The sequence below is a fragment of the Pinus tabuliformis genome, chromosome 7 (assembly GCF_031772625.1).
Source record: "Pinus tabuliformis cultivar Carrire ecotype Pingquan chromosome 7, CPIR1, whole genome shotgun sequence".
Lineage (NCBI taxonomy): Eukaryota > Viridiplantae > Streptophyta > Pinopsida > Pinales > Pinaceae > Pinus > Pinus tabuliformis.
This window is the reverse complement of record NC_142293.1, coordinates 1,729,889,713-1,729,900,038: the sequence shown is the minus strand read 5'-3', so window position 1 is coordinate 1,729,900,038 and position 10,326 is coordinate 1,729,889,713.

Sequence of the window (10,326 nt, the reverse complement as noted above, 5' to 3'; positions counted from 1 at the left end):
TCAGTTGTTAGTAGATCCTCGAACTGTGGGTGAGTAAATATAGGGAGCAAGTTGAGTTGTAGGTGAGTAAATGTAGGGGACAAGCCTCCTACATCTTCTCCAGCTTCCTCCAACATATCTCTGCATAGTAAATGCACTCTTTTCTTGCACATTAATCATATTAGGCCACAAGATATGATAAACATCCTTTAGTCTTCCTAATAAACACATTATAGTAAAAAAGATGTTATCAAATGCGAGGAAAGAGGTAAATATATGTTGAAGGATGGGTAGATAAGCCTTGTTATGTACCTATTAACGGGCCCATCAGTATGATAATACTACTATAGCTGATCTATGCCTATTTACATGTAAAGAATTTGAAGAAATGTGTTAAAGGTGTTTTATTACAATTTGCATAGAAACTATTTGATAAAATACCTTAAAGGAAAAAATCAAAATTTGCATGATTGAGTGGTATATTTCAATTAGTATGTTACAAGTGGAATCAGAACAATGTTTCTTATTTGATTTTGTACAAAATGTTTGACAAAAATTTTACAAGAAAAAGACTACTTAATTGGTTTTACAAAGTATTTGAAGAAAGTTTTACATGTAAAGTGTTTGACAAAATGTATGAGAGATGAAAATCTAGTTTTTGCAAGTGTGGTTAGGATAAATTTAGTAGGGGTATATAACAAATTTTTATTAGAGCTCATTGTCAAGTTGGTAAAAAAAAAATGGGTACCCAATAACACTATAAGTCATTAAGGAAGCGGGAATGTGACAGTTGTAACCTAAAAGTACCCCTTCAATTATTTTTTGGTTGTTTGCAAGTTTCACTTTATTTTTCATTTTAGTTCCATTGTCTTAAAACTCCTTATCCAATTTAGTAGTTATTGGTCCTCGTTTCATAGCCTTAAAACCTCTCTTTATCGTATAGCTAATCACTGCGCGCAGCTCTGCATGACCTAGCCGCACGCCCTCCTCCCCGAGCTGCCTCCTGCGGCCGCCCCGCCTGGCAGCCCCCTGCTGCTGGGTTCGTCTGGCCCTGCCCCCCCCCCCCCCCAGAGATCCCTCCTCGCACCAGCCTGACCTCCTTGCTGTGCGTTCTGTGCAGTAGCGACTGGGCATGGCTCCCCCTGGGGGCCCTGATCCTCTGGAACCTCCTCTGGCCCCTCCCCCGGAAGTAACAGCATTCAAAGCAATGATTGCTGCGAGTGGCAAGAGAGCGCCCTCTGTCAACCAGCAGAAGTTCGTCAAGAAGCTGGACTCCATCCCCTCGGTAGCACTCCCTGAAGAAGAAACCTGCAAAGCAGCCTTGAACCTTGCTGAGAGAGGCCTCATAGGACAGTTCACGGGCCTCTGGCCATCGCCCAAGTCAGTGGAGGACTGGACACAAAGGAACTGGAAGCCGTTAATCAAAGAAGGCGTAAAAAGCTACTTCGTAGGCAAAGGTTTTTTCATCTTTGTTTTTGAAAGTGCAGAGGACAGAAGCCTAATCTTCATAAACGGACCTTATTTTATGGGCCCCCAAGGTCTATACTTAAATAAATGGTCACCAGACTTCGATCCAACCCAGGATGTCCCTTCAGCTGTACCGGTGTGGGTGCGGCTACCTCACCTTCCCTTACACTATTGGAATCAGAAGTCACTCCAGATCATCGGCAATGGACTAGGGAAATACATAGACCAGGCGGCAAGGAAAGACCAATACTCATGTGCACATATCTGTGTCGAAGTCGATCTGGAAGAGGGCTTGCCGGAAGCCATAAAACTCACAGTCGCAGGCTGGACGCATATCCAAGAACTGGACTATGAACAACTGCCATTTAAATGCAGACACTGCCATGAATACGGGCATTTCGCCAAATATTGTAAGAAGAAGTCTGAAGAGCAATCAGACAAACAGAATGGCGAGCAATGGATCCAAGTACAAAAACCCACTAATCAGAAGAAAGGAAACGGGAAAGGCACCCAGAAAGAGACTCCAAGCAGCTCCAACCCCACTCAAGAAAAGAACTTAAATGACAAAGGAAAGATCCAGAACAAGACAGTCACAGCAACCCCAGAAAATGTGGACCAGATCGACCCTCCCAGCAACAACACAGAAGATGCAGAAACGGAACACATGGAAGCCCCCCAAAGAAGCCCCTCCAACCCTTCATACGCAGAAGTAGCAAGGAAAAAACCAGCCGAAAGCTCTGATTCCTCGGATGAGGAAACCTTCGAGCAACCTACAAGAAAAGTCGGAAGGAAATCTCGCAGAGAAGCAAGGGAAGAGGAGGCGGAAAGGCTCAAAACTCAAGGGAGCCAGCCTACAATAGAAATGTCAATCGGGAGAAACCACAGGAACAGGCCCCCAAAGGGGGGATCCCACCCCACCCCTGGTAAATAATGCGCCTCATCTCTTGGAACTGTAGAGGTCTGGGAAACCCCTCGAAAGCAGAAGCAGTCAAGGATCTACTTAAAATAGAACCCTCAGACATTCTAATGCTCCAAGAGACCAAAATAGAGGGGAAAGCCCTGCTAGACATCAGTAAGAAGAAATGGAAGAAAAGCACAGGAATAGCAGTAAGCGCAAGAGGATCATCTGGAGGGCTGGCAACTCTCTGGACAGAAGACCTCTTCTAGCTGAACAAGTACCATGAGACCCAGCATTAGATCTACACGGAACTTACGCACTGCACAAGTAAGTTAACCTTCTCTCTTTTCAACCTCTATGTACCTGTTTTGTACTCAGAAAAAAGGGACTGCTGGAAATCCCTCACCGAATTCCTTGAGCAGCACTCTCCCAATAACATTATTCTTGCTGGGGATCTAAATATAGTTTTAACAGCAAAAGAAAAAAAGGGAGGCACTAACAACAAAGACCCCATGCTCCCCATAGTGGAAGACCTCACCCAGCAGTGGGATCTCCTTGATTTCGCTCCGGTCAAAGGGTCCTTCACTTGGTCCAACAACATAGTTGGTGAGGATCATATCGCTGCTCGACTGGATCATTTTCTAGTCCAAGGCACTCTGATGATGCATAAGAAGATAATCACCACCAAAATATTGCCCAAGCTTACTTCAGATCATAAGCCCATCTAGCTAATCCTAGAAGAAGAAGAAAACCTCGGTCCAATCCCCTTTCGATTCAGCTCTCTTTGGATAGAAAGGGAAGGCTTTATAGAAACAGCGAAAACCGCATGGGCAAAACCTGTCACAGGATCCTCCAGCTATGTATGGGAACAAAAGCTCAAAGCCACAAAGCAAGCCTTGAAGGATTGGATTAAAAAACCTATCCCAAATCCAACCAATGAGAGAAAAGAAAATGTACAGCTCTTGGAGGCCCTGCAAGCAGAAATGGAAGAAGGAGAAATAACCCCAATGCTCCTTGACAAAGAAGTCAAAAATCAATGCTCAACATATCGATCTTTCTGGAGGGAGGAAGAATACTGGCGAACTAAGTACCGAAGTTTGTGGCTGAAAGCAGGCGACCGGAACACCACATTCTTTCACCGCCAATATCGAGCAAGACTCTCTAGAAACCATATCTCTGAAATAAAAACTACTGAGGGGTAGATCTGCAAAGGGTTCAGTCAGATAAAAGAAGCAGTCGTTGACCATTTCAGACAGCTCTACGCTGCAGACAATCACACAAATGAGGAGGAAATAGCTGACCTCCTTTCCAACATCCCTCACCTGGTCAGTCCTGAAGACAACTTCGCCCTTATCAGCCCCATCACCGAAGAAGAAGTCAACAATGTCATCTAGTCTATGGATCCAGACAAGGCCCCGGGGCCAGACGGATTCACCACCCACTTTTACAAGTGCTGCGGGAACATTATAAAAATCGATCTGCTAAAAATGGTGAAAGGTTTCATGGGAAAAGCCAAGGTAGGGGGAGGAACCAACTCCACTTACCTTGCCCTCATCCATAAAGAAACCAACCCAGAAACTTTCTCCAGATTCAGGCCAATTTCGCTTTGTAATGTCTCATACAAAATTCTGGCGAAGTTGCTAGCCAACAGGATCAAGCCACTGCTTAACAAGCTAATATCTAACAATCAAGGTGGCTTTGTAGAAGGCAGGCACATTTTAGACAATGTCATCCAGGTGCAGGAGATTATCCACTCAAGCAACCAGCGCAAAGAAAAAGGCATGCTGATAAAACTGGACATGGCCAATGCCTTTGACCGTGTCATCCGTCCCTTCCTCTATAAAGTCCTCCTCTCCTTCGGCTTCTCCCCGCACTTTGTCAATCTTATCTCTGCCTGTACCCACAACCCCTGGATAGCCCCTCTAGTTAATGGCCGTCCCTCCTCCTTTTTTCAAGCCCAGAGAGGCCTCAGGCAAGGATTCCCGCTCTCTCCCTTTCTTTATATCCTGCTGGTAGACTCCCTCAGTAGAAAGCTTGCTCCAGAAAAGGCCTCAGGCTCCCTCCCTGGCCTCAAACCCTCTCTATCCTCCCCTGCCCTTAACCATGCTCTTTTCGCGGATGACTCCCTCCTCCTGGGAGGAGCCACAGTCAGAATAGCCAAATCCTTTGATTCTGTTCTCAATTGCTATTGCAGGGTCTCGGGTGCTTCTATCAACAGGAATAAAAGTGAGGTCTACGGATGGAACATTGGGCACCAGGAACTCTCAAGCATCTCCAACATGTTAGGTTTCAAAAGCCACGCTCAATGGGAAAATTTCAATTACCTTGGCCTCCCCATTACAAATGGTGTCAACAAGAGGTCGTTGTGGACTGGAATCATCAGCAAAATAAAAACTAAAATCACAGGATGGGGAGGACACTGGCTCACAAAAGCAGGCAAACTCATCCTGATTAACACCGTCCTATCAGCACTCCCTATCTATCAAGTAGCCTTCCTCCTCGCTCCCAAAAGCGTAACAGATCAAATCTCCAAAATCATCAGGGAATTCCTCTGGAAGGGTGGGAAAGGAAATCAAAACAAGCTCCATTTAGTGAAATGGGACGTGGTCAAGCGGCCATTCTCTGAAGGAGGCCTCCAGATTCGCGACCCAGCTTCAGCAAACTTGGCATTGGGAGGCAAGATAATTTGGAAACTCTTCAAAGAGCCCAATCATCCCGTCAGCGACACTCTGAAAACTAAATACGCGCACAACATCCATCTCAGAAACATTCAGACAGCGCATCCAAATCAATGCTCCCAGGTTTGGAAACTCTGCAGCAAAACTATGACTTTCTTCATGCGCAGTGTGTACAGGATCCCAGGAAGCGGTAAACACACGAATCTGTGGCAAGACAGAATCATGAATCGTGAGCCCCTTGCGGAAAATGCCGAAATCTCAGAATTAAAAAACTGGCTAGAACGCGCAGGTGTAAAAAGTCTCTACGAATTGTCAAATTGGGACTGTCATGATAATTGGAAAAGTTGGGATTTCTTTGGGATTCCTGAGCGCTTAAATCAGCAGAAAAGTGTCTTAGAAGACCTGTTAGAAGACGCAGCCCCAGTGAACAGAAAGCTAAAAGATAGCTGGGGATGGGGGCGCTCAGGTAATTACACAACAGCCGCAGCCTACAGTTCCCTTCAAACCAATAGAAACAGCAGTAAACCGCCAGAATTTTGGAAGAAAGTATGGGAACCATTAGCTCTCCCCAAAGTTAACTTTTTCTTCTGGACGCTGGTCCATAACAAGTTGCTAACTGGAGACAATTTGATGAAGAAAAGCATAGCAGGGCCGCATAGATGCGAGCTGTGCAGAAGGAGCTCAGAAACAGCCCAACATCTCTTTATGGAATGCCAATTTGCCAAAGAAGTTTGGGGTCTCATTCTTCAAGAGCTGCATACCCCAACCCCCTCTTATAACTCTGTTGCTGACCTTTTCGACTCATGGGAGCAAAGCTACCCCAGCAAAATTCCAAGCAAGTCCATCTGGAGAAAAGTCTGGAATGCAATCCCCAAGTTTGTTTGCTGGCAGATCTGGCTGACCCGAAACGACTTGACATTCAATGGCAAGCAGCAAACTCCTCTCAAGGCAGCGGGAAAGGCCAAATCCCTCCTACTTGAAGCAGTCCAACAGCAACACTTTCCAGAAGACTCCTTGCTCCTCCCTGAAGAAGAGAGGTGGTTGGGCCCCCTATCCCCTCAACCTTGGAAACAGATAGCAGCTCGACATTCAGTGAATTTCGATTGGCGCAGAAGGGACTCTGAATCTAACTTTCATGAATGGTGGCGGCAACAAAAAATAACCACGATTTTTTTTTACGGAGCCTCCAAAGGCAACCCCGGGACAGCAGGAGCCGGAGGGGTCATCTATGCCCCGGATGGCACTAAAAGGGACAGCTTTAGCTGGGGTATCGGGTAGAAAACCAACAATCAGGCAGAGATCCAAGCCCTCCTGACAGCTTGTCAAATAGCTAGAGACAAAGGCGACAAAGAAATCCAAGCATTTGGAGACTCAGAGATCTTAATAAAGAATTTAAATACAGGCAACCTATTCAACAACGCTGGCCTCAATAAATCTCTAAACAGACTAAAGAGCTTCCTGCTCGACTTTTCCTCTTACAAATTCTTTTACATTCTCAGAAGCCTGAACAGTGAAGCAGACTTGATGGCAAACAAAGGCTGCAAGCTGGGGAAAGGACAACTCCTCATAAATGGCGAAAGCTCTTACCATCCCTGTAACCCATGAGGTCCTGATTGTTGAATCAGCATAAGAAACAAAAATGGTCAATGTAAAAATGGTTGCGCTGGCGTGAGCCCAATCCATTTCTCATACTAATAAAACATACCCGTTTTGGTGAAAAAAAAAAAAACCTCTCTTTATCCATAAGCCTCATAATCACAAATTTTTAACTCTCCTCGCAACTATTCATATGATCATTTTTCAATCATATTTGCCTAGTCTAGATTTTATTTTTGTTGAATGCTTACAACTGGTTTATATTGATTCGTCACCATAGATTATTTTCACTATAAACAATGTTACCAATTTAATGAGAGCTTTATCTAGTTTTGTTTTTTTCTAGAGGACCTAACAAATCATGATTTTCATGCTGATTTTGAAAAGTGGTGATGCAACAACACCTTTTTTTCATTTAAGGGTTCAAGTTCCAACATTTTTCAACCATGTAATTGGAAACTAAATATCATAAATACGAAAGACATGAAAGACTATGCTAAAATGAAAAAGTGGTGATGCAACATCATCATCTATGTGTGTGTGTGTGTGAAAATTCAAATGTTTTTCAACCGGGACATTAAATACCAAATATCATGACTATGAAAAACTCTAAAAGACATCAATTAAAATTTGTCTACCTTTTTCTTTTCTTTTTTAAAAATTTGGATGCTTGTTTCTTCAGTGTTTTCAAGTTTGTCTAACTTTTATTTATTTTAATTTTGGGGTTAAAATTACCAATTAATTACCCATGAGGTGTAGACCAGTTAGTTTGTGTGGGTTTTAGTCCTTGCTAGGTCTTAGATTCAAACCTCATTGGGAGGAATTGAGGATGGAAGCCACTTTGGGGGAATTAAAACTATCCCAAGGGGTATCCAAACTCAATCGAGTTTTGCACAATTCTGGTGGTAAGCATCCTACTGTGGGTTTATCATTCTTCTTCCATCCAATACATGGGCTGATCTCAACCTAGTCACAAAAAAAAACCAATTAATTGACAATACGGCCTTGAGCATCCGTACCATAACAAAAAAAACACTATAAATCTAAAAGTGGCATCATATATTTTTTGTTTAATTATTCATTATTTTTTTTATAAATTACATTGAAATTTTTGAGAAAAAAAATTGTAATTGTCTTAAAAGAGGGAAAAGTATTTTAAAATAAATAAATAACTAAATAATCTTTTCATTCTAAAAATACAAATACTTCTTTTTTCAATTAAAGAAAAAATAAGTTAAAAAAAAAGGAAAATGAAAAAACATTAAAAAGCAAAATATTTTTTTTATTTTTTATTTTATTTTTTGATATTTAGCTGAATCGGCAATGGCGGTGGTACCATGCTCACGTTACACGGGGTCGAATCCCACTGGCTGCCACTTGGGGTCGAATCCCGCTGGCTGCCACTATAACAGCTAGGAGGAACCACCCAGCCCGCAAGGAACGACCCCTTAGGATAAGACGAGACTTGAACCCGTGACCTACACAGCGGCATGAATGACTTCGCAGACCGTTCACTGACCACGAGACCAAACCCCTACGGGCATTAAAAAGAAAAATTTTAAAAAATTAAAATAAATTTCATCTTTACAAATTCAAAAAATACAATGCCAATGATTTATTTGACTTGGTAACAACAAACTCCAAATCAAATTCTTGAAGGATGTTGATCCATTTCGAGTACTTTCCCCCAATGATTTGGCAACTAAGGATGTGTTTCATGGGGTTTGAATCAATGCTTACTATGGTCTTTCACAAGGGTATGTAATGCCACAAAATTTGGGCAATATAAATATCCTCCAAAGCCAACTTTTTGATGTGCAAATAACAAAGGTTGGGACCAAAAATTCCTTTTCTTAGATAGTAAATGATGTGTTCAATGTGTGTCTCATCTTCCTGGATGAGAACCACACAAATGGTCAATTCAGAGGCCACGAGATAGAGAAAAAATTTCTAATCATAATTAGGAGGGCTCAATAATGGGGTAGACAACAAGGCTTGTTTCAATGCATTGAAATATCTCTAGGCTTGGTCATCCCATATGAAAGGTCTGTCTTTCTTCCATAGTCACATAAAACCCTTCATTATCTCAACATAACTGGCAATAAATCTAGATAAGAAATTTTCCTTCCTCTGTAAACGTTGAAGTTGGTGAAGAGTATGAGGAGGAGAAAGATTGATGATCACCTCAACCTTTGAAAGATAAACTCTAGTCCTACCCTTAGACACGATGAAACCTAGTAGCCTCCTAGACACCACACAAAAGACACACTTGTTTGGATTTAAACTAATTTTGTAGAAATGGAAACATAAAAATATATCCTTGAGATGGCTAGGTTGATTCTCATGTCAATGGAATCGAGTAGTAAGGTCATCCAAATAGGCCTCAATAATGTGTTTGATGTCATGAAAAGCATAGGACATGTCCCACTGGAAAGTGGCACTAACATTTTTAAGACCAAAAGGCAACATTCTAGAATCAAACATTCCCCATGGGTAGATAAAGGCCCAAAAAACCTATCCATAAAGGAAAATATAATGCTTCTGACACAAGCATTGAGAATTTAATCAATAAAAGGGGTTGGATAATTATCTATTGGGAAATACAAATTGAAATCCCTATAGTTAACAAATACCCTTATTGTTCCTTTTTTTGAGTGATCAGAACAAGAATAGAAACCCACTCTGTCAAGGGTATTGGATAGATAAAATCAATGTCTAAAATATTTTGGACCTATGCTTTAATGGTAGTTTCTTTACGAGGTTTGATTGGCCAGAGCCTTTTCTGAACTAGATTGGCTCCATCATAAGTCTTAATCTTGTGTTTTGGCAATCCAAGGGTAAGTTCTAGGAATTTCTTCATAATACCAAGAAAAGACATCATGGAATTATTTGAAAAGCATGATGTAACTTTTAATTTCTTAGGGAGTACAATCCACAACAATCATAATATTTTCCATATGACCTAATTTCTTAGCAGTGTTGATGGGTATATTTTTCAATATATTTTCCAAAATCCCCTTTGAGAAAACTCCATGTAACATGATGGGGGACTATGACCACACAACAAAGCCAGAGGAATCTAGGATTTTGGGTGGGTCATAGAAAAACTATAGCCGTCGAAGGAATAATGAGTGACGATGAAGTTCCTCCCAAGGATAAGTAATATTGGACATACCCTCCATAATAGCTTCATTGGTAGGAATATCATCATCATATAATTCATAATAAATTTGATGGTCAGCAACCCATATGGGTAAATAATAGTCATCGAGTTCTTCACCAAAGGTTTCACCTGACTCTAAATGATCAAATTCTAACTAGATCATGTGATAAGTGATCTTATCTAGACATAAGGTTCCTAGAATAAATGGGATCCACTAGTGATGGAAGAGATCATGTGCATGGGAGCAACAGTAGTGCCTAGAATATCAAGGGAGTGCATCAAAAAAATGCCATCAGTAATGGATTCTTAAATGTATCGAAACCAATATTATTAATCCCCAAAAGGATATCCTGAATAAATGGCATTGAAGATCCTATAGTGGTTATTTTGGTCACCTGTATATAATACTCAAGTTAATCATTGGTTGCAATCTTTCCTTCATGGGAAAAGAAAATAATGTGAAAAGAAGATTACACAACGAGAGTAATAACATAGAACCAACTCAGTCCAAGTAGGATAGTATACTTGAGAGGGGCATCAAAAAT